This window comes from Pleurodeles waltl, chromosome 7 (genome assembly GCF_031143425.1).
Source record: "Pleurodeles waltl isolate 20211129_DDA chromosome 7, aPleWal1.hap1.20221129, whole genome shotgun sequence".
NCBI lineage: Eukaryota > Metazoa > Chordata > Amphibia > Caudata > Salamandridae > Pleurodeles > Pleurodeles waltl.
This window is the reverse complement of record NC_090446.1, coordinates 227,871,232-227,897,263: the sequence shown is the minus strand read 5'-3', so window position 1 is coordinate 227,897,263 and position 26,032 is coordinate 227,871,232.

Sequence of the window (26,032 nt, the reverse complement as noted above, 5' to 3'; positions counted from 1 at the left end):
GCAGTGGAAGGTCTGAGACATGTTTACAAGGTTAGTCATGTGGGCTTCACAATTAGTGCTGCAGGCCCACTTTAAGCATTTAACTTACAGGCCCTGGGCACACATAGGCCCTCATTATGACATTGGCGGCACATTCCACTTACCAGCATACCGACTGCCGCCAACATACAGCCGCCGCTAAGGATATCCGCCAACCGCATTCTGACACACACATACCAATCCATCACAATACAGCCACACAAACAAGTCCGCCAGCCCAAAGGACAGTGATAAACTAGCAGTATCCAAACCCACCACTACACCAACAGAACTATGCCCACAACATTATGACCCATGAATCACCGCAGCGGATATTCAATGGCGGTAAACCTTTGGCAGTACATGACACTGCGCTCAAAATACACACAACCTAACAAAACAACACTACATTGGTCAATTCAAACAACACACACAAGAAACCTATACACACACCACACCCACACACCCATATTACCCACAACCCTTTACGACTACTAAGCATTGCCAACAGAGAGAGAGACAGCAAGAGCACCCACACAACCAGAGCCACATACCACCATCATCTATATACCACCCACGCACCTCACAACAAATACCCCAACACATCACCCTACACACCCTCACTAACACCACTCACACCACACTGATGGCACCACAACGGCACCCCAGGTTCTCTGAGGAGGAGCTAAGGGTCATAGTGGAGGAAATCATCTGGGTAGAGCTAAAGCTATTTGGATCACATGTGCAGCAGATATCCATTGCTAGGAAGATGAAGCTATGGCAGAGGATCGTGGACAGGGTCAGCAACGTGGGACAGCACCCCAGAACAAGGGATGACATCAGGAAGAGATGGAATGACCTACGGGGGAAGATACATTCCATTAAAGCAAGACATCAACTAGCTGTACAGAGGACTGGCGGTGGACCCCCACCTCCTCCCCCACAACTAACAACATGGAAGGAGCAAGTCTTGGCAATCATGCATCCTGAGGGCCTGGCAGGAGTAGCAGGAGGACTGGACTCTGGTAAGTCAACTCTCTATTACTATCACCCCCCTGCCTGCATGCCATCACATGCGCCACCCTCACCTCACCTCACTCCCATCACTCCAACACCTCCCACACACCCCACCATCACAACCCACTCATAACACAATGCCAAGCCCTACATGCAACAGCAATGCATGGACACCCCTCACAGACCTGCATGGAAACCTATCACCGCAACATGCACACTAGACAGAATCACCCAGCCTACCAAGTAACAACTCACATAAGGAAAAGCTGCCAGGGCAAATCCAACCAAAGGGGGCAACACAACCATGTACAATATGTCACACACAGAAACAATAACACTGCATTTACGTCCCCACAGGTAACCCAGCCAATTTCATTGGCAAAGAGGTGCCAGCAACATTCAGTCCCCCTACAGAAGAGGCCCACAGTGATAACAGCAGCTCTGCTCACCTGGATCTGAATGACCAACCTGGCCCATCTGGGACCTCCGGACAGTCGGTTACCCAGGCACACTCTCACACCACCACTGAGCCTCCCCCCTCAGGAAATACCACCACAGCACCCACCCAGCAGGCCCATACCTCTGTCCCCAGGACACGTCAATCAGCAGTTCGTCCACCACTACAGGGACCCCAGGCCACCCCACTAACACAGGACAATCAGGGACCTGCGGTCAGTGGCAGTGGGCACACGGTTCAGGGGACAGAGGAACAGGACAGCAGGGAAGCTGGGAGAACTGCTGTGCAACAGGGGGAGGACAGGCCCAGGGAACCAACCCTCCAGGGGGCACATACCGCAATCCTGGGAGCATACCAACATTCCCAGGATACGTTGGGCCAGAGTCTGGACAAGTACATGCGGCTGCAGGAGGGACAGTACCTGGGGATCAGGGAGGACTTGAAGGACATCAACACCACCCTGGTCACCATTGCAGAGGTGTTGGCAGACATGGCCAACAGTATGAGGGAGGCAGTGGCACACCACCGGGCCCCTGACAATAGCCAAACCACTGAACAGCCCTCCACCTCTGCTGTCGCTAGTGGACAGGAGGCCCTGCCAAAGGACCAACAGGCCACCAGCACCCCTCCCCCTGCAGAAGGAGAACTACCCTGCAAACATTCCCTGTGATCCAGGCAGGAGCCAGAGACTATTGCCAAGACCACCGCCAGGAAAGAAGACTCTTCTGATGGTCACCACTGTGTCCCACTCTGTCACCCTGTCCACCTTGAACTGCCATTGCTCCCCTTCCTATGCCCCATTGGACAATGCACCTGTGTACAAATAGACTGGACTCTACTCTGGACTTTCCTCCATCATCAACCCAGCCCATTGCACTACCCCCTCTTCTTCAGAGCACTACAATAAACACATATTGATAAAATACAATTATGGTGTATGTCAAATGTTTTCAAAATGTAATCATTTAACCAGGTTCAAACATTGTAATTCAACTGAACAGTAATCTTTACATTGGAAAGACCTGTAGTTGGCTGTACAGACCACACCAGGAGCAATAGTGGGGCACCAACATCTGCAAAAAGAGATGCCAAAGGGTACCGTGAGTGGGCATAGAAGTAGGACTACACAGCCTGCCAGTGACAATGTCACACATCAAACTGTCAATTATATGTGTATTAACACTGTCGTACCTGTGTCTCATTGGCAGTATTGACAAATAATTGCACTCCCGTTGTCCTCATCCTCATCCTCTGCCTCCTCATCTTCACTATCCACAGGATTCACTGCTGCCACACGGCCATATCCAGCCTCCTCCTCCTGCAGAAAAGGCACCTGGCGAAGCAAGGCAGGGTTGCGCAACATACAGCATGCCATGATGATCTGGTAGACCTTCTTGGGTGAGTAGCACAGGGATCCACCTGTTAGATGGAGGGAACGAAACCTGGCCTTCAGGAGGCCAAAGGTCCTCTCTATAATCCTTCTTGTTTGCCCATGTGCCTCATTGTAACGTTCCTCTGCCCTTGTCCTAGCATTCCTCACAGAGGTCAGTAGCCATGAGAGGTTGGGGTAAACAGAGTCACCTGAAAATATTGAGGGACAACTATTAGTCACACACTAACCCTTAGGGCCCACACCATACCCATACACCAACATCCACTGGGTGGGAACCAGGGCTCACCTATTAGCCACACCCTGTGCCTCTGGAGTTGGGCCATCACATTTGGGATGCTGCTATTCCTCAGGGTAAAGGCATCATGCACAGACCCAGAATACTTTGCATTGACGTGGGAGATGTACTGGTCTGCCACGCACACCATCTGGACATTCATGGAGTGAAAACTCCTTCGATTTCTGAACACCTTTTCATTTCGCTGGGGGGGGAACAAATACAATATGTGTTCCATTGATTGCCCCAATGATGTTGAGGATATGTCCCATTGCATAGAAGTTAGCTTTCATTGTGGCCAAATCCTCCACCTGGGGGAAAACAATATAGCTACACATGTTTAATCAGGGCAGACGGGGGGGTGACGGATAGCAGATATTAGGCCAGGCTCAGTTGGGCACACAGCTCTCTGATTGTGGCCCTGTCCAGTCTATAGGTGAGGATAATGTGCCTGTCGTCCATTGTTGCCAAGTCCACCAGTGGTCTGTACACAGGGGGATGACTCCATCTCCTATTCATCCGCAGCGGTTGCAACCTATGGGGTAAAAGAGTGAGCAGATGGTCATTATCTCTACATTCCAACCACTACAGTTCAATGCATATTGTAATTGTAACATTATTTTGTTGGAGATGTCTAAAATATTTGCATTTGTGTACTGTGATGCAGTTAGGATCCATGGCCTGCACCCCCATGAAATGGCGTCCGCCTGTCCTGCATGGAGGGACAGGTGGAAATGAGGTAATTCTGCTGACGTTGTGCGCCGTTGAGTGAGGCAGTCGAGAACCGGCGTGCAACTCCTCATTGGTTGTCATTGGGCCCTATGGGGTACAGCGGCCAAAAGTGATGTACGCCGGCGGTGATGGTACTCACTGCCACGGACGTGACCGCCAGTTTCTATCTGTGCACTCACTTGCTACCTGACCTTCAGCAGGAGAGGACCTACACTGCAAGTGCTGCTGTGACCTGTGTCTGGAACCGACCTTGGCTCGTGTTACTGGGAAAAGGGCCCCTGACTTCACCTCGACGGAGTTGGACTGACCGGTGGATGGGCCTCCAGGCCAACAGGTGAGTACACTGTGAGTACGATGCATGGGGGGTAAATGCATGGAGTGATGTGTGTGAAGGCTTCATGTAGGGGGGGTTGGTGGATGGGGCCTGGGCAGCATAGTGCATGTATGGTGTGCCATGTCTGTGCTAATGGGGATGGGAAGGGGCATGGTGGGCCATGAGTGTAACAGGCAGGACAGTCGAACTAATACCTTTCCCTGTGTCTATTTCCCTGCAGGCCAGCGCCCATCAAAAGAAGGGTATATGGCATGCCATCGCCAAGGACGTGTGGACCCTGGGGGTCTACGGCAGGTGGAACACCCACTGTCGGAAACGGTTGGAGGACCTGAGACGCTGGGCACAGAAGACGCGGAGGTCCAGCTGGGGATGCCCCCCCAACGAGTAAGGGGTGCCCGTCAAACCCTGACCCCCCCTAATGGCCCACAAACTGGTGGTGGCCTATCCGGAGCTAGATGGGCGCTTGGGGGCAGCACAGCAGCCACATGGGGTGAGTACAGTGCCCTACATTACAACCTACGCCTGTTGGGGTGGTATCCGGGTGGGGGGTGTGCTTCTTGTAGGTGCCCCTAGGCCAGGCCTGGCATTGCAGAGTAGGTCCCATGTTGTGCAGGATTCTGATGTGAAAGTCCTCCAACCAAGCCAGTAGGCATCTACTACTGGACAGGGGTCTGTGGGTCTCAGGTATGCCGCAATTTGCACTAGATGTCCTTATCCATGGGCTGGTGACTAGCATTGTTACTGGTAGTGCATTGACTAATGCGTAGGTCTGTTCCCTGTGGGTGAATGTGTTGTGTACGCCAACGGTGGTGTTGGTGCTGCCATTGACCAAGTGTATCCTTTGTTCCCCCCCTTTATGTTTTGTCACCCAGTCCTTATGTGCATAAGCATCATCTGGCGGAGGATCAGAGGCGACGGAGGGAGCTGCATCTCACAGGACCCAGGAGGCAGAATCCACCGACAGTGAGGGCACCAGTGGGACAGAGAGCGAGGGGAGCACCACGGTGGAGACTGGAGGGGACAGTTCGGACACTGATTCCTAATCTGATGGAAGCTCCCTGGTAGTTTTGACACCTATGTGACCAACCCAGCTATAGGTACAGCCGCCACCCCTTTACCAGCACCGCCCTACCAGCAGCCCCTCAGCGAGTTTCCTGTGCCCGTTCACCCAGGAGGGTGAGCATCTCCTTCTCCCCAGGCACCTCAGGCCCTACCACAGTTAGCCCTGCTACCCTGAGTGAGGAGGCTATTGACCTCCTGCGATCCATCTCTGTTGGGCAGTCAACCATTGTGAAGGCCATCCAGGGGCTGGCAGCCCAAATGCAACAGTCTAATGCACTTCTGGAGGGCATTCACACTGGCTTGATGGCCCAACAGAGATCAATCCAGGCTCTGGCCTCCTCTCTGATGGCAGCCACTGTCCCTGTTTCCACCCTTACCCCTCCAACTTCCTCTAAATCCCATTCCCCTCAACCCCAACCTATCCCAAGCACACAGGCAGATGAGCAGGCACCCAGGACAACATACAAGAGTGGAAATGGAAAACACTAGCACCACACTTCATCCCACAGGCACTCACACAAACAACATCCAGAATCAGACATACCAACATTTACAATTTCCACTGTGTCCCCCTCCTCCTCATCCTCCACCTCCCTCCTAGTTGTGTCTACACTCACACTTGCATGCACCACATCCTCATCCATTACCACCATCACCAGCACACATATCAGAACACACTCCTCACTGGCAGTCACCACCCCCACACCCATGCACACGTCCCCTGTGTACTCTCCCACTGTGTCTGTGCCCCCTCCTCCCAAAGTACACAAACGCAAGCACTCAGACACCCAACAGCCATCCACCTCACAACAGCATCCAGCCCATGCACCAGCACTCAAACACAGCAGACTGACACCTCCTACCACCACTCCATGTTCCTCAACTCCAAAACCATCTCCCTCTTCCTGCCCCAATGTCCCTAAGAAGCTTTTCCTCGCCACCATTGACCTCTTCCCTAGCCCCCCGTCCCTCACATCAGGCCAGGGTGTTCAAAACCAAGGCAAGGACCTCAGCCATCCAGTCCACGGGCACAGTAGTGTCCCCAGCTACTCCAGGTGGGAAAGGATCCCAGCCACCAGCCAGCCAGACGGAAAGGGTGCCTGCCCCAAGTGCGTCAAGGAAGGGGAAGGAGTCAGCCCCAGCTGCAGGAAGGAAGGGCAAGAGGCAGGCCCAGCTGCCGGAAGGAAAGGCAAGGAGGCAGCCCCAGCTGCAGGAAGAAAGGACAAGGAGCCAGCCCCAGCTGCAGGAACGAGGGGCAAGCAGGCGGCCCTAGCTGCAGGAATGAAGGACAAGGAGGCAGCCCCACCTGCAGGAAGGAAGAGCAAGGGGCCTGCAACAGCAGGCAGTAGAGACAAGGGGCCTGGTGCTGGGACTCAGTCGGAGCCCCCACCAGCAACCATGGTGGTGTAGCCGTATGGGGCTGCAGGGGATGGGCTGGAGCCTCCCCCCACCACTGCCAGCACTGCCACCAGCACGGCCACCAGCAGCAACAGCCCCAGTGGGCAGCCGTCCGAGGCTCCAGGGGATGGGCTGAATCCTTCCCCCACCACTGCCAGCACCGCCACCACCACCACCGCCACCAGCAGCAGCAGCCCCAGTCGGCAGCCATCTGAGACTGCAGGGGATGGGCTGGAGCCTCCCCCCACTACTGCCAGCTCCACCAGCAGCACCACCACTGCCACCACTGAGCAGCTGACACTGCCGGCGGACAATGTGTAGTCCTGCATTTATGGGCTGTTCGCGGCCTGGCTCCTGCAAATCCTGTGGGTATGACACCCAGGTAAGAGACTGTGACCTCAATCTCCTCAAGATCTGCATCACAGGGCACAATGCCCCCTCCAGAACCAGTGGAGAAGCCATCCACTCACCCCATTCTCCCCAGGATGAAGCTCACATGGCACAATGCCCCCTCCAGAACCAGTGGAGAAGCCATCCAGTCACCCAATTCTCCCCAGGATGAAGCTCACAGGGAACGATACCCCCTCCAGAACCAGTGGAGAAGCCATCCAGTCACCCCATCATCCCCAAGATGAAGCTCACTGGGCACAATGCCCCCTCCAGAACCAGCGGAGATGCTATGCACTCACCCCACCCTCCCCAGAATGAAGCTCACTGGGCACTATGCCCCCTCCAGAACCAGTGGGAAAGTCACCCACTTGAGAGACTGTGGCCTTGCACTCCCCAGGACCAAGCACAGGGCATGTTTCCACCTCCAGAGCCTCTGGGCAAGTCACCCACTTGAGAGACTGTGGCCTTGCACTCCCCAGGACCAAGCACAGGGCATGTTGTCCCCTCCATTGCCAGTGGGCAAGTCACCCACTTGAGAGACTGGCCTTGCATTCCCCAGGACAGAGTGATGGGCATGTCCTCCAGGACCAATGGCATTGTACCATCTTCCGGCTGAGGAGACCACCCTTTCCCCGTCTCCCTGAGGTGCCTGGCTCTTTTTGACATGATGCCCCTGCAGTGTTCTCTTCGTGTTGCTGCAGGAGTGAGGTGGGGCCTTGGACTTTGTGATGTGGCCCTGTGGCCCATGAACATTGAGGACTGGGCAGTGTCCCTACATTTGTAAATATGTATATACTTTTTGATTTGGATGCATGTATTCCTACTATATTTATCTTATTACACTCTTTTTACTATATTTTAGTTGTCCTTGCATTATTCCTGAAGGATACGGAGTGAATATGTAATGTTACTGCATCTGCTTGTGTGTATGGTGTTGGGGTGGGGGTGTTGCTTGCTGCATGTGTGTGTCACTCTCTTTCTCCCCCCTCCCCTGTGTGCTAGGTGGCAGTACTCACAGTGGTCGTCTTCGGCAGCCTTGGTGTTCATAGTGGAGCCGAATGTAGGGGAGCACGGGGAAAACATGCAACTCGGGCTCCATGGTGTTGTGGTTCTTCCTTGAGTCTCCAGAGGTGAGTTGTTTCCCTTCTGTGCATTGTTTTTGCCAGGCTTGTGATGTCATTGGTACCACCCCGGAAAAGGTGGCGGATTGGTGTGTCATTATACAGTGGGCGGAACATTGTCTTCCGTCTGGCTGTAGGCGGTTACCGCTCTGGTCCCTGTTGATTTTGCCCTGGCTGTCGGTGTGTTAAAGTGGCTGGCTGTCTGAGTGGTTTCTGCAGTGGTCATAATTTCAGATTTATTATCGCCGGCCAGTTGGCGGTATAACCGCCACTATATCACCGACCACCAGGGTTGTAATGAGGGCCATAGTGCGCTTTACTAGGGACTTACTAGGAAATCATACATGCCAATCATGGTTAACTCAATCACCAATACAATTTAGACAGAGCACTTGCACTCTAGCACTGGTCAGCAAAAATTAAATGCAGTACACAGTCAAAAATAGGAGGTCAGAGGCAAAACATTTGGGGATAACCCTACAAAAAGAAGCATCCAACAACTCTACAGAACTTCAAATTGTTTTTTGAGTTTGGCGGTGTACAGTGAGACTTAGAAACTCTCAAAACTAACCTGCCTCACTTATTCAGGACAGTGTTGAAAAAATGTTTCTACATGATGCATTGTTGTGGGTTTACCACCTGCATGTGCAGACAATGGGCAGTATTGCACCAATACAGACAAAATATGGAAACGAAACGGTGAATGGGTGTCTGCTTTGTTGAGGCTTGTTAGAAATATGGTCTCTAGGTGGCAGTGGATTGCACCTTGCCAAGTAGAGATCCTCCGTCTAGTTAGGGTAAGGGAGTCACCAAGCTAAGATAATTCGAGCTCACCACCTTGGTAGCTTGGCACAGAGCAGGCAAGCTTAACTTAGAAGGCAATGTGTAAAATATCTGTTCAATAACTTACACAGTAACAGTGAAAATACCACAAATAGTACTCCACATCAGATTAGAAAAATAGATAATATTTATCTCAATCACACAAAGACTAAAATGACAAAAATCTAATATGAACAAATAAAAATACATGTCTTTAAAGATTAAATGTAGCACAGCAATTAGAAACATAATAGCTCCAACTGGTGCTATCATGACGACTTGACGAAATCTCTTCCAACAGTCTGACACCCCTCACTAGGGAGTGCAGGCTAGTCACTGAGTTTCATGGATCCCGGGTACAGTACCTCAAAAAACAATGAGGAAATAAAAACGTTGCATGGAGTCAAGGAGGTGAGGTGTCGCTGGAGCCGGTACGGCATCAGTTCCTTACTGCTACTGGGGATGCCAGGCATAGGTTCCTTACTGACAGGCAGGGGAGGTGAGGCGTTGGTTCCTTACTGTTGCAGGGGGGATGCGGCATCAGTGGTGAGATGTCAGTTCCTTATGACAAGGTGGGGCGATTAATTCTGCATGTCAAGATGCGAGGCATCAACTTTGCTGTGTCGTGATAATATCACGGGCCACAAGTGCTGCAGCGGTGTTGAAGTTGGGGTGCCACAGATGTGGGTGGCATGTCCTCTAGATTCACATGGTGGTAGAACTTCGGAGGCGCTACTGCGGTGTCAGGCCTGCAGTGGAGATTGCGGCCATTTCACTCAGAGAGGAACACAGCTCTGGTACAGGCAGCGGCTCAGAGTCAGGTAGCGGGGCGGGTCATGAAGTGTTTCTGGATATCTATGCACTTATTTCTTCCTTGTATCACCAGAATTCTCTCCCAAGGGTCCAGAAACTGGACTGGGCACCACTTGGCAAGTCAAGACTCTCAGCAAGAAGGCCCATGTGCTGGCAGATGAAGTCTTTATTTTCCCTGAGGCTTCTTAAGGGAGGCAAGCCCAGTTAAAGCCCTTGGAGAACCCTGGAAAGCAGGATGTTGAATGCAAAGTCCAGTCCTTTCAGTCCCATGCAGCAAGCAGCAGGCCAGCACAACAAATCAACAGGCAGAGTGGCAGTCCCTCTTACAGCATGCAGCTATTTTTCCTGGCAGAATGTACTCAATCCAGAAGTGTTCGACTTTAGGGGGTGTCACATACCCAATACATATACCCAAATGTGCCTTTGAAGTGGAGGAGACTTCAAAGAGTGGTTTTAAAGTACACCAGTTCTCCTTTTAACTCAGCCCTCGCTGTCAGACAATCTGTGGAGGGTTATCAGTCATTTGCATTGGGTCAAGCCACTACCTTGTGAAGTGTAAGTGAGGGCCCCTCCACCCTTCCTGCCCCGGAAGACCCATCAGTATGCAGATGAAAGCAGATGCAACTGAGTGTCCTGCCTTAATGGCTGTCTAGGTGGAATGCACAAGGGGAGCTGTCAACCAGCACAGATCAGACGTGGATTGGAGAGAGGCTGTAAAGCACAGAGAGTAGTAAGTGCAGAGAAATGCCTACTTAACTAGAAGTGGCATTTCTGAAATATTAATGTTAAGTCCAACTTCACGAGTAAGTAGGATTTCTCAGCACCATTCCAGCCATACCAAACATGACAATGCCACTCCTATCAGATCAGAAATTACCACTTAAAGGTGTATAAGGGAATCTTCGTCCTATGAGAGGAGCAGGCTTCATAATAGTAAAAAACAACTTTGGGAGTTATTCACTACCAAGACATGTACAATTTACAAGTACATGTCCTGCCTTTTACTTACATAGCACCCTGCCCTATGCTATTAAAGGCCTACCTTAGGGGTAACCTATACATAATAACAGGGGATTTTAAGGCTTGGCTAGCGGCTTTGAATCCCAAGTCCAAGTAGCAATGAAACTGAACACACGGGCCTTGCAATGGCAGGCCTGAGTCATGGTTAAGAGAATACTTGTGTGGGTGGTACAACCAGTGCTGCAGGCCCACTAGTATCATTTAATTTACAGGCCCTGGGCACATATAGTACACTTTACTAGGAACTTATAGGTAAATTAAATATGCCAATGGGGTAGGAGCCAATGTTATCATGTTTAGGGGAGAGAGCACAAGCACTTTAGCCCTGGTCAGAAGTGGTAAAATGTTCAGAGTCCTGCCACCAGCAAAAACGAGATCAGGAAAATGGAGGGAGGCAGACAAATGGTTGGGGGAAGATCACTCCAACAAGGTCCTTCCTTGAACACAGTATTTTAAAACAGCATTTTACATGTTGTTACATTGCTGAGGATCTTTCCACCAATTTGAGGTACGCACTGGGATTTGTTTCCAGGTTACTGGCAGCACAAGGAGCCACTTAGCTGCACTGCCTTGCATTACAAGAAAAGGGCATGAATGAATGCAAAGGGCTGCACAGTTGTCTTTCTTATGTATACACAGATTGGTGAATGGTGGCAACACATGGTCCCCTTGCATCATGGTGAAAATGTGTCTGCATTGTGGACTCACTTGTTTATTGCCAAAAGGGAAACCTCCCTACTTATGGACTAACAAGATAGGCTTATGACTCTGGAAATGTGTGCTGCAGAATGCTGCACACATATACAGAGGAACTTATGATAAAAATTAAGTTATGTTGGCCTTGTTAAACCTACCCTGGGTAAGCATATATTTGTGAGAATGTACAGTTCCGTATATCCTTTTACATGTAGGAATGTATCATTTGCTTTAGATGTAGCATATATAAACTCAACATGATGCCCATATGACACTCCCTTGTTGCAGAGTGAAGTGACACAGCATTTTGCACTGCCTTGTCTTTGTCCATATCTATGAGGCCATGCCAAGGCACACAGGGTGACTTTGCATAGCCACATATGTATGATTGAGATACCTGCCTCACCAGAGTGTCATTGAAATGGACACCCAAACAGTAAAGGCTTCTTGTACATGAGGCCCAGAGTGGTTTTGAAGGTCGACATGTGTGAGTTGTAGGGTTATATTGCACATGCACCATGTGTTGTATTGCAAGTATGAGACACACACCTGCTACATTCAGCTGTCTCACTCACTCAACCCAAATATGGCTAAATTGAGCAACATGATTGACTGTAATGAGGTGATTCATATGCTTGAAATGTACTTGCCAACCAGTATGCTATTCCCATATCTCCCGTTTTAGAAGTGCTCGTTGATGATGGAATGTTGGAAGAAGTATGAATCATGAGCACTACCAGGGCACCTTGTCATCACATTGATGTTCCACTATTCCCTGTACGTTGATTGAATATGTGTGTTTTTCCTCTCTGAACAAGTGGGATGTAGCAGCAGGAGGCAGCAGTTGCACATGGGTGCAGTCCATTGCCCCCAACACATGTGGAAACCCATCAATGGCATAGAAGCCCTGCTTGTTTTCCAGTTCTGCTGTGCTGGGTAATATGAGGTACTGTGGTGTTAGGCTGATTATGGTATCAAGGATGCAGGGAAGGGATGCAGAAATGATGGCTGCTCCATTCCTGCCACTTTGACTGTGGTGGTTTGGAATGAGCCAGATGCCAGCATCTGTAATACTGACATTAGCTTGGCCTGCGGAGGGATGTTTGTGGACCTCTGTCATATTGTCTGCACCCTTGCTGCAATCTGGATTAGGAGCTGGGCAATGGCCTCCCTCCTGTGCATATTGTAGGTGATGACTTCCTCCTCCCTGAGGTCAATGAGGGTAGTCCTCTGGTGGTATATCCACTCCCTCCTCATGAGCTACTTCTATGGGGGTGAGGTGGGGGTGGGGTGGCAGCTGCCTTCTTCTTGGTGCTCCAAGCCAGAATAGGAGTAGCTCCATGGCATAGTTGAGCTTATGAGAATAATTTGTGCATGTTCTTCTTATGTACCGTGCCAATGAGCCATTTCCACGCCTGGATTTCCAATGGGCAGGGATTTTGATGCATTTTAGAATTAGCGTGTTATTTGCTAATGATGAGTCACTTTTTTCAAAACTTTGTACATTGGGATGCGTCAGTTCTGCATGGGAACGCTTACCTTGCATATGAATAATGTTACCTTATGCAGACAGTAGATTCATCAATCATAAACTAGCACAGGACAGGGAAAAGTGTTGGAATTCGCCAAATGCAACACTTTGTAAAAACATTTTTAAAAAATGACCCAGCAACGGCGCAAGCTCCTTGAAAATATGGCCCTCAGTTTGTTACTCATAGCTGTGAGAAGAACAGAGATAGATTTCATCACCATTGAAAGCGCTTTGCCTCCTAAATAATTTTGCTGCTGTGATCCAGTCCCACATTTAACCATCATGGTATGCTTCTGGGGCAAGACTGTACACTGTAGCTAGGCAGCGGTCTCAGCAGACTGGCTACCTTAACCATGTTATCCTACTGAAGCCTTTTTGTTTGTGGAAAATCTTCACCGCTTAGGGCACACCCCTTCCAGGATAAACATCTTTTCTTGGATTCCAATGACCCTATAATCATTTAATACTTGAAAAGTCAAGCCACAGTGTGAGAGAGGGCCTGCTTTTTTTACATGGTTATCTCCCCGCTTTTTGCTTGATGTTGATGTGTTCTAGAAATTGAAGTGCCCCGGGACCCTGCTAACAAGGTTCTCTTGGCCAGAGCTCTTTCCCTAAATATGTTGTGATGCCTTGGCACAATTAGGTACACCCTGAACTACCACTATAAATCCCTAGTAAGTAGGTACCTATGTACCCAGGGCATGGGGAGCTAGGGGTGGGCAGCAGCACTGATAGTGCCACCCTCTAGGGCCATGCATCCAGATGCACCCAGCATTGCCATTGCAGGCTGAGTGTCCTGGTGCAAACCTAAAATACTGCTTCTGTGCCCTATCCTCCATACACTGCATCTACTATGGCTAAGTCACCCCTATGGCAGGCCTTATAGCACTAAGAAACAGTGCTCCATATTATATGTGAGGGCATAGCTGCATGAGCAATATGCCTCTACTGTGTCCTTGCCAAACCTGGGACATGGTGAGTGAACAGGGCAGCCATTTTAATACATATGCTGGACACTGGTCAAATACGAGTTTCCCAGCTACATGATGGCCACTGTGAACCCTGGGTTGTTTGGTATCACACAACTCAGAAAGATAACTCCAAACTGGTGCCAGTATTGGATTTATCCCTAAATGTAACCAGGGGTCACCTTAGAGGGGCCTCCTGCAAAAGCTAATCTAACTAGGCATGGTTGCTGACTGGTCTTATCCAGCTGCCACCTCCAGACAGCCAATGTGGAAACCTGGGGGAGAGGCCAGGGGGAGCTAAAACCCCCTCGCTCAGGAATGGGCACTGTCCTGGCAGTGAGCTTCAAAGGGCTTACTGCCCTTGACACTCGACCCCCAAGCCTTCTGCTAGCAGCAGCTGGCATCCCTCTTTGCAAACACCCACTTTTTGTGGGAGCAAAGGCAGGAAACGTAACAAAGGGTAGGAGGAGTGGCTTCACCTACCCTGTAACACCCCTAAGGTGTTGCCTGCAAAGTGGACCCTCAGATTCAGTTTCCTCCATCTTGGAATGGAGGAAAATAGCCAATTAGGCTTAGGGCAGTGAACCTTCCCACAGGAAGTGGTCACTATAGTGGGTATAGCCACTCAAAGGTAAGTGTCCCATTGGACACTACCTGGTAACCTCTAAAACATCCACTAAATTCAGTATTTGGTGGGCATGGCTAGGCCAAAAAATTTGATTTGAAAGGAAAAAGAAGAAGCCAGCCCCAAAGAAGACCACAGCAAGAGAACTGAGAACCTGCTATATCAGAAGAGGAGACACGACCCTGCCTGCTGCATCTGTGTCCTGCCAATTGCTGCTGCAGAGGAGCTGACCACTGGCTTGACCTCAGAAGACCCCAAGGGTCTGCAGGCTTCACAAATAGCCCAAGATCTCCCTCATGGTGGCACCACTCAAAAAAGCTGCAAGAACCAACAAGCCACTGAGGGTCACTTCACTGACCAGCCGATATCTCCACAACCGGAAGTTGCAGCCAGACACAATGACACCCCAACAACAGACTCATTGAGACCTACACATGTGCCAACTTTGGTGGCACTACACCCTCAGGAACTGGCGAATGCACATCGGACTCCAAGGAAACAGCTCCCCCAGAGCTGCAACTAGATCAGGAGGAAGCCCCAGTCAAGGGACTTCAGGAACACCCCAGAACTCCGACCAGAGTGCCACCATTGCCCTGTGACCTGCCCTCAAACAACCTTACCTCCAGCTCCAAAGGGCTCCATTGCGCACAGCTCCTAGAACAGCAACTCGCTCTGCATCTGGCTTCCCTGCATCTTACAACATGGAACAAGCTGTGCTTCACGGGTCTATTACCCCTTGCAACCTCGACAGCCCAATGGGACCCTAAGGCACCACCTTTAAGTTTGCTAACCATCTCCTTTTCCAGGTGGCCCCTCCAAGTGGCCCTGTGCCTAGAGACTTTCCAACTCCACTCCTGCCAGAACCGGGAGCCGCCTGAGGCTCTCCAGCTGGCATGAGGTGCACACCAACTACTTTGACCATCCTGCAAAATAAGAGAGTGGTAACCCAACTGTACGATTCTTAATGCATTTTTAGAAGTGACTGCCCATTGATTCCAATGGTGCGTATTTAGGCACAGAAAGACTAACTTTATTAAAACTTTGAAAAATCATTGCTCAAAAAGTACTTAATAATAATGTATCTTAACCATCTTGGTCTTAAAAATTGCATAAAAATATGAAGTATTTTTATAAAATTGGTCTCAAGTTATTCCTTCAGTGCATGTGGCATATGATTGATACTGTGAATACAACACATGCTTAGCACTCTTCCTAAATTGGCCTAACTGCTCAACCAAGATACCTAAAAAAATGGACCATTACGTGATCTGATTTTCGCCTCTGGAAACCAACGTGTGGTTGCGTGGACCCCCTGCACAGTATGGGTAGTTTTGCCCACTATATAGAAAGCCAGCCACCTACAGACAGGTCCGAGGACTACCTTCTGGGAATAAGGTCTCTCTCCAGTCGATTGCAGTTTACGTCAAACAATTAAGCTGGATTTTCTAACAGGTTGGAGCTGTTTCACTGTTTGCGTACCTATAGCCTGAACTAGATGTCAGGCACATGACCCTTAGTCTGCTGTTCCAGGCCAAGGATAACAGTGGAGCTTAGGAGTCCTTCAGTTTTCTATTGTGCTATATTGTGCTACATTATGTTGTGTTTGTGTTGTTATCTATTCATGTTTTTTTATTTGGGTTGTTACCTTCCGAAATTATATTATGTCATGTAGTTTCTGTGAGGACTAATCAATGTTGTTGGTTCAAATAAGTAAATTTCATAAATATTAAAGCAAAAAATCAACATGTAACAAAAAATAACCTCTGCAACAGGTCTTACCAGGCCGTGATTAGAGCTCTTCCACTATATTGCACAAGTCAGTCTAAAAGCATGACATACACCATGCCTTAAATTAACAACTGCCATGATTGCTTTAGTGATCAAGCCCACAACGTTAAAACAGTTTAGCTTGTAGGAGGGGGTGGAGAGCAAGCAGACCCCCTCCGCGCCATGAAACACTAATGGATGATTAGCCGCACTCTGCAAGAATAAGAACCATTAATTGAATTTCAGTCACCGTCAATTCACCAAAAGGCCAGGGGTAGAGGAAGTGGCATCACACGCCATTTGACCTTTATATTTGCTCACACACACACATGCTTGAAACACACACAATCACACATATACGCACACCCTCTCAAAAAAACACTCTCACCTGCATGCATGCACAAAACATACATTTAAAAGCTTTTTTAACTTACCTCAACTACTAGGGATGGTCATATTTCACCCAATTGTACTCCATGTTATTATACTAAAAGTGAATATGCTATTATTCACTATTAGTGCAACAAGCAAGGAGATTGCAGCCCCAACCTATGTATAATAGGATGAGCTTCTCCTGTGTTTCTGGCACTGATTATGCCACACTTGACCCCTGCGGCCCCTGGCTTGTCCCTTCCAGTGCCAGGGGTCGCAAAGGACAAGCCAGGGGTTGCAGTTGTGACCCCTGGCATCCCATAAATGACTTCTGTTAGAAATGGGGTCTCTAGTTGAAAGAGGTGCACAGTCGTGTCCAAATAGGGACCACCATCCTTGTCAGGGTACGTCACACACAATCCAAATTATCCTGTGCCCCCCTCTGGTAGCTTGGCACTGAGGAGTCAGGTTTAACTTAGAAGGCAATGTGTAAAGTATTTATGCAATAAACCTTACAGTAACACAGTGAAAACACCACAAAAACACACTACACAGACTTAGAAAAATATAAGATATTTATCTGGTTAGATTAAGGTCAAAACAATATTCAAGTCGAAATATCATTTTTGCAAGATTAAAAGAGTCTTAAACCTTATAAATCAACAATTGTCTCTTATTAGCACAAAGTAGCTGGTATGTGTAAAAAATAGCATGCACTGAGACAGCAGAGGAGGAGATGTGTGGAAAAATAGGATGTGCGTTGGAATTTCCAGCGTGGCACGGATGATGCGTTGATTCTTTCCACGCTGCAAGGGGCATTGCGTAGATTTCCGGCGCGAAGGCTTGGGTCCTCACAATGATGCGGGGATATTTTTGATGCCCAGGGAAGATGTGTGGAAATCCTAGGCATGTGGGACGAAGTCACAGGTATTGCGTCGATCTGGTAGGCATTGCGTTGGAATTTCTGTCGCACTGCAGGTGCTGCATCAATTCTTCACTCAGGAAATCAGGCTGCATCATTCCGGCTTGGATGTGCATCATTCAGGTAGGACTGTGCGTCGAAGTTCCAGTCGCAACACAGGCACTGCGTCGATCTTCACTCAGGAAGTCAGGCTGCGTCGTTCCGCATCAGCTGTGCAGCAATTTTCTCATTGCAGGGCAAGCTGTGCATCATTTCCTGCAGACTGTGTGTCGATTTTTGACGCACAAGGAAATTCCTTGAAGAGAGGAAGTCTTTTTGGCCCTGTGACCTCAGCAACAGAAAGCAAGGTCAATCCAAGCCCTTGGAGAGCATTTCTCAGCAATGTCAGAGGCCAGCAAGGCAGCAGGGCAACATCAAGGATGCAGTCTTTCACAGAAAAGAAGCCCAGGTGAGTCATTTGGGCAGCCAGGCAGTTCCTCTTCACAGGTTGCAGATTCAGGTCCAGAGGTGTCTGAGATGATGAGGTCGGAGACACAGTTTATATACCCGAAAATGCCTTTGAAGTGGGGGAGACCTCAAAGAGTGGTTTTGAAGTGCACAAGGTCTCCTTTCAGTACTTGTTTGGCTGTCAGGGTCCCTGTAGGGGATTTGGCAGTTCATTGTGGGAGGGCAGGCCTCTAGCCTTTGAAATTTGAGTGCAGGTGTGACTAAGCATCCTGTGTTTGTGGTTGCCTGGGTGAAATGTACAAGAGAGCTGTCAACCAGCCCAGCCCAGACGTGGATTGGAAACGGGCTGTAAGGCACTGATGGTTTTAAGTGCAAAGAAATGCGCACTCTATAAAAGTTGCATTTCTAAAATAGTAATATAAAATCCAACTTCACAAATAAGCAGGATTGTTTGTCATTATTCTGGCCATACTAAATATGAACTGTTTACCCCTTTCTGATCAGAATTTACCACTCAAATAGCATATGAGGGTAGCCCTAATGCTATCCTATGAAAGGAGCAGGCCTCGCAGTAGTGGAAAATGAATTTAGGATTTTTCTTCTATCAGGACACATAAACCACACATGTACATGTCCTGCCTTTTACCTATGTAGCACCCAGCCCTGTGGGTTAGCTAGGGCACACCTTAGGGGTGGCTTATATGTAGAAAAAGGGGAGTTTAAGGCTTGGCAAGTACTTTTAAATGCCAAGTCGAAGTGGCAGTGAAACTGCACACACAGGCCTTGTGATGGCAAACCTGGTTAGGGGCTACTTTTGTGGGTGGCACAACCATGTTGCAGGCCCACTGGTAGCATTCAATCTACAAGCCCTGGGTACATGTAGTGCATTTACTAGGGACTTACAAGTTGATCAAATATGCCAATTGGGTATGAACCAATGTTACCATGTTTAAGAGGGAGAAAATACACACTTTAGCACTGGTTAGCAGTGATAAAGTGCTCAGAGCCCTAAAACCAGCAAAAACAGTGTCAGAAAGGTGGAGGGAGGCAGCAAAAAGTTGGATGACCACCCTAAGGCTGTCAGGTGTATTAACGCCAATGATGGAACCCTCAATTGATTTCTTCACACTTCCCATATGTCCCTCTTAAAAAGATGATAGTGAGTTTTACATGTGTACAAAATGACACAAATGTTTCTTCTTAAACACGATTCTTGCCAAGACGCCATGCTCCATTGGAGGCGAGTGTTTGAATGGAACAAGAGAGATTTTAACTGTACAGCAGCTTCTGTCCCCAACTATGAAGTTCAATAAAAGATATATATTTTTCATCAATAGGATCAATGGGATCTGAAGACCTGGCTTCCTACTCTAGAGGTGCCGTGTGACCAAAATAGTATCATAAATTGTAAATCTGTAATGCTAAAAAACTGTGCATGCAATGCTAAAAACGTAAAGTTTACGTTTAGTAATGTAGCAAAATTTTGTGATCTTTTACCTACTCATCACATTCTTTCTTTTGTATTCTGTTCCAGACACCAACCAACACAATATTGTTGCTCGTTCCATGTAAAATGGTCTGCTGCACAGTGACATTTGTTATTTGCTACAGTGCAAATATAACATCAAATACCATTGAGATTACAGAGGCGCATAAGCCGACCAGGGTATCTCCTTGTCATTTGAACATGTGACATGAAAAGTGACATGAAAAATGTACCCGCTTAGGTGTCTATCTTTTGGATTAGACGTGCAGGTAATAGTTTCTATTGCATGTCTTCAATTCACCAATGTATTTATTGTCAGTGTGAAGCGCTACAGAATATTCTGGACCACTGGAATTATGCGGAAGGAGAGAACCAATTTAAGCACCAGTTTGTACCATTCTTGAGCACCAGCCGGGCACTATATTTATGGAATGGTGCACGTTAGCCGGGTGGGGCTGGTGGTATGGGGGAATGGGATTTTGCACCAAAGAATGACATTAGGCTGGTTAAAGCAAAACAATTGACTCTAACCAACCTAGCGTCATTTCCTGACGCAAAACCATCCATACCACAGGACTCCTGTCTTAGAAAAGATTCAGCCTGCCACACACAAATAGCTTGTTAAAGTCCAACTGCATCCTATTGAAGGGATCTCCTGATCTTCCTATGTGACTTAGGGGGTGATTCTGAACCCGGCGGTTCCTTACCGCCGGGGCCAGGGTCGGCGGGAGCACCGCCAACAGGCTGGCGGTGCCCCGCAGGGCATTCTGACCGCGGCGGTTTTGCCGCGGTCAGAAGTGGAAAACCGGCGGTCTCCCGCCAGTTTTCCGCTGCCCTGGGAATCCCCCACTGTGGCGCAGCTTGCTGCGCTGCCATGGGGGATTCTGACAGCCCATACCGTCATCCTGTTCCTGGCGGTTCTCCCGCCAGGAACAGGATGGCGGTATGGGTTGTCGTGGGGCCCCTGGGGGCCCCTGCAGTGCCCATGCCAATGGCATGGGCACTGCAGGGGCCCCCATAAGAGGGCCCCACTTTGTATTTCAGTGTCTGCGTTGCAGACACTGAAATACGCGACGGGTGCCACTGCACCCGTCGCACCTTCCCACTCCGCCGGCTCAATTCTGAGCCGGCGTCCTAGTGGGAAGGGTTTTTGCACTGGGCTGGCGGGCGGCCTTTTGGCAGTCGCCCGCCAGCCCAGTGCAAAAGCCAAAATACCCTCAGCGGTCTTGCGACCGCGGAGCGGTATTTTGGAGGGGGGAAGTCTGGCGGGCGGCCTCCGCCGCCCGCCAGACTTAGAATGACCCCCTTAGTGTTACTGCAGTTCTTTCCAGCATTGTTCTATTGGCACACAACACATCTGTGACACAACGCTTCAGCAATTAAACTGAATTTGGGATTAAACCACATTTGCCTAAACAACACTACCATAGAATCTCTACCAGCATGAGCTGGACCATGCCTAGACACTGTGGGCAATAAACTATTTGGCAACAAAGGACTTCCATCCAGTGATACCCAGATATCGTCCTCTCTCTGGACGCAACCTGTTCTGACTCAATTCTGCTGCTTTTCCTCAGACACTTTTTCCTGAAGCATCTTTACCTCTTCCCATTTGTCTGCATTTGTTAACAAAAGGTTGTAATTGGTCTCATCCATTCCCTCATTGTTATATTCTCCATTAAAGGTGCAGGCATTATGCACACAGTACTTTGCAATCTCGTCAGTATATCTGTTGCCAGAAGTTATATGATCATCTCCACTATAGTGTGCAGGGTACTTGACAGCTGCAATTTGTTCAGGCATCTGTAATGCCTCAAGGAAATTTCTCACTTGCTCACCATTCTGGATAGGGGATCTGGAAGATGTCATAAACCCTGATTGGGACAATAACTGCCGGAAGTCATGCTACTTACCTGGGTTGGGGTCCCCCATCCTCTAGTGTCCCTTTGGTGTGGGTGGGGGTGTTCCTGGGGCTTGATGTAGGCACCTGTGGGCCCATTCCATGGTGTCCAACCCAGGCGTTAAATAATGGTGCAAAGCAGGCTTTGTACCATTATTTAGCCCCCTCTTTCCACCAGTGCATCATTTTAGCACAGTGGGATAAATATGGGGATATGGGGTTAGCACTGTTTTTTAGATGGGAATGCCTACCTTGCATCTCATTGACGCAAGGTAGGTGCACGCATCCAAAAAATGGTGCTATCTCCAATATTTTGACGCTAGACATGTCTTGCGTCAAAATATAAACATGGAGTTAAATTTGTGTGAAAAAAATGATGCAAATTTGGTGCAAATAGTATAAATATGCCCCTTAGAGTGTTGACTACTTGTCAAATGCTGGGTTCTAGTCCTTGTCAGGAATAACTCCACAGAATGAGGTACATAAATGGTTAGTGGGTGACCCATAACTATGTTTTCACACCTCTATATGCTGACACTGACAAAAGCCACTGCTTTAAGACAATCTGGCTGCACGGATGTTAAGAGTAGCAGAGAAATAGGCCACAGGTCTTCTAGCGTTTCTGTGTAACTGTGAAAGCAATGTGAGAGTGCAGCCCTCCTTCTCACAGGAGAAAATGCAAATGACATATTGTAATCAGGTATTCCCAGTGTTGGGGCATAACAGAGACTTTCTTTCATCTCCAGGAAGGCATCAAGCAATTGTTTTCCCAGTGTACCAGATCAGACATATCCTTGTGTGTCAGCCTCTGCAAAAGTTGGCAACTAAGGAAAAGTTGGGTATCCACTGGCGACCGTAGTCCACCAGTCTTTAAAACATCCTGACTTCTCTCTGGGTAGCTGGCAGATTATTCTTTTAGAACTGCCAAAATCCTCTCTTGTCACACTTTCCTTGCTCCTTTACCAATGTGATGGCTGAGATGCTTTACCTCTTTTTGACAATACTGCAGCTTACGCAATTTATGTCCATTCTCAGCCAGGTGGTTCAACAATGCAATGGTATCTTGCTTACAAACTTCTTTAATGTTTCATGCTATGAGTAGGTCTTCAATATTTTGTACTAGAACTGAGTTGCAATGCAGGACCAAAGACTCCAGATTCTTCTTGTGAATCTGATTGAAGATGAGTGTGAGAAAGTAGTCTCTTTCTAGCATGGTTACCCCCACTTTTGGCCTGTTTGTGAGAGTGTGTCATTGTGCTTTTACTGTGTCATTCAGATTCTGCTATCCAAGGCCCCAGTGCTCATGGATAAAAACTTATATGTCAGTATGTTTTGCCTGTCTCACTGGGATCCTGCTAGCCAGGACCTCAGGGCTCATAATTTATGGCCTAATGTTTATGCCTGTGTAGTGCCTAACTGTGTCACTGAGGCTCTGCTAACCAGAACCTCAGTGCTTATGCTCTCTATGCTTTTAAATTTGCCACTGTAGGCCAGTGACTTCGTTTACCAATTTCATTTGGCATACTGGACACCTTTATAAGTCTCTAGTATATGGTACCTAGGTATCCAGGGCATTGGGATTCCAGGAGATCCATATGGGCTGCAGCATTTCTTTTGCCAACCATAGGGAGCTCAGACAAACCCTTACACAGGACTGCCATTGCAGCCTGCGTGAAATAGTGCATACACTATTTCACAGCCATTTTCCTTGCACTTAAGTAACTTATAAGTCACCAATATGGCTAACCTTCACTTGCTGAAGGTTAGGTGCAAAGTTACTAAGTGTGAGAGCAAAGGTTCCCCCACATAGTTCAGGGCCATTTCCCCGGACTTTGTGAGTGTGGGGACGCCATTACACGTGTGCACTACATATAGGTCAATACCTATATGTAGCTTCACAATGGTAACTTCAAATATGGCCACGTAACATGTCTAAGATCATGGAATTGTCCCCCCATTCCAAATCTGGTATTGGGGAGCCAATTCCATGCATCCTGGGGGCTCCACCATTGACCACCAGTACTGCCAAACCAGCTCTCTAAGGCTTGCAATGCAGCTACCGCAGCTGCCTCCTCACAGACAGGGTTCTGCCCTCCTGGGGTCTGGGCAGCCCAGTCCCAGGAAGGCAGGACAAAGCATTTACTCTGAGAGCAGGGTGTTACACCCTCTCCCTATTGAAATAGGTGTTACAGGCTGGGGAGGGGTAGCCTCCCCTAGCCTCTGAAAATGCTTTGAAGGGCACAGATGGTGCCCTCCTTGCATAAACGAAACGAGTCTACACTGGTTCAGAGACCCCTTCTCTCCTGCTCAGGCAGGAAACTGGACAAAGGAAAGGGGAGTGACCACTCCCCTGTCCACCACCACCCCAGGGGTGGTGCCTAGAGCTCCTCCAGTGTGTCCCAGACTTCAGCCATATTGTTTTGCAAGGTGTGGGGGCACTCTGGAGTGCTCTGAGTGGCCAGTGCCAGCAGGTGACGTCAGAGACCCCTCCTGATAGGTCCATAGCTGATAAGGTAGCCAATCCCCCTGTCAGGGCTATTTATGGTCTCTCCTGTGGGTTCTCTTCAGATTCTGCTTGCAAGTTTCTTTCAGGAATCCTCTGCAACAACTTCAGACTCTTCTAACCTTGGATCAACTGCAGCCTGCTCCAAGAAATGCTGTAAATGCAACAAACTGTCTACAAGAGACACTTTTCTTCAGCAACCTCAGCTCCAAGTCAGCAACTGCAAAAGTTTCCATGGTCTGCACGCTCTGGGGACTCCTTGTCTTCATTCTGCACCATAAGGACCAAAGAAATCTCCTGTGGAGTGACGGAGTCACTCCCCTGCTCCAAGCAGGCACCTTTAAAGATGATATCGGTACCTGGACTACTCTCATAATGACAAGCATGCTTGCTCCTAAGGACACAGAGGGTGGCAATCATTGACATAGACTGTCCTGAGGTCCTGCTGATGAAATTTGGAGGAGGTAAGATCTTGCCTTCCCCAAGAACGACAGTACCCCTATGTCCTGTTTCTTCTTCACTTCCTGAGGCCTCTGTGCACTCTTGGCAAAATTCCTTCATGCACAGCCTGGCCCAGGTCCCCATCACTCCAACCAGCAATGCTCAACTCGCTGAGTTGTTCTCCAGCGGCGTGGGACCTTCATTGTTGTGCCTAATCAACTGTATTTTGCACCTCCTTTGAACCCGGATCTTGCAGCTTATGGGGGTGCTGACTGGCATCATGAAGGCTCTCTGAATTGCTGAGAGCCCCCTCTTCCTCCTCCCAAAGAGTTTAGGCCTCCAGATTCCTCCTGGGTCCATCCAGCGACATTTTGACAAAAAACACACTTTTGTTGTAGCCAAGGCTTGTTGACGCCTTCCAACACGAACTCTCATCTGAAATGATCTGCACGCCATGGGACATCTTTTGCATCATGCAGAAACCCGCTGGCATCTTTCTAGGGTGCATTTCTGCAGTCTTCAACTAACCAGGGACTCTTCTTTTGCACCTTCTTCTGGGTTGGCAGGGGCTCCTGTCTTTCCTGGAACTTCTTTTGACTTCTGGACTTGGTCCCCTTCCTTTGCAGATCTTCAGGTCCAATAATCCAGCAGTTGTTTTTTGCAGACTTGGTTGGCTGCTGCAAAATCCACAAAACGAGGTGTAGTGTGTCCTAAGGAAACTTGCAGTACTTTACTCCTGCTTTTCTGGGCTCTGGGGTGGGGTAATTTACTTACCTTTACTGTATTCTTACTCTCCCAGTGATTCTGCACACACCACACTTGTCTAGGGGGGAATTTGTGATTCACATTCACTTTCTTAGTATATGGTTTGTGTTGCCCCTAGACCTATTTTCTCCCATTGCATTCTATAGGATTTCCTATTGTTTGCCTTGTTCCATGACTATTTACTTGTCTAATTTTGGTGTCTCGTGCATATATTGTGTATAATACTTACCTCCGGAAAGAGTATTGCTTCTAAGATATTTTTGGTACTGTGTCACCCAAATAAATCCCTTTATTTTTGGTAACACTGAGTATTGTCTTTACTTGTATATAAGTACTGTGTAACTATAAGTGGTATTGCATAAGCTTTGCATGTCTCCTAGGTCAGGCTAAGCTGCTCTGCTATAGCTACCTCTATCAGCCTAAGCTGCTAGAACACTACTACATTTCACTAATAACGGGTAACTGGACCTGGTATAAGGTGTACCGAAGGTACCCACTACAAACCAGGCCAGCCTCCTACATTGGTGGTGCAGTGGTGGGATAAGTACTTGCAATTGCTTTAATACTTTGTTACCTGTGCTTTTTACAAGAAAAGCTTGCTCCAATACTTAGAACATATATAATATATACCTAGAAACAATTGAATAACTTTCTTAAAAGTTGTTTGAACTTTGCAAACGTTTTTACAAAGTTCTGAAAAGTGTTCTTCTTTCATCTAAAAAGTTAGCTCTGTTATTCTACGAACTTTGTACTCACTT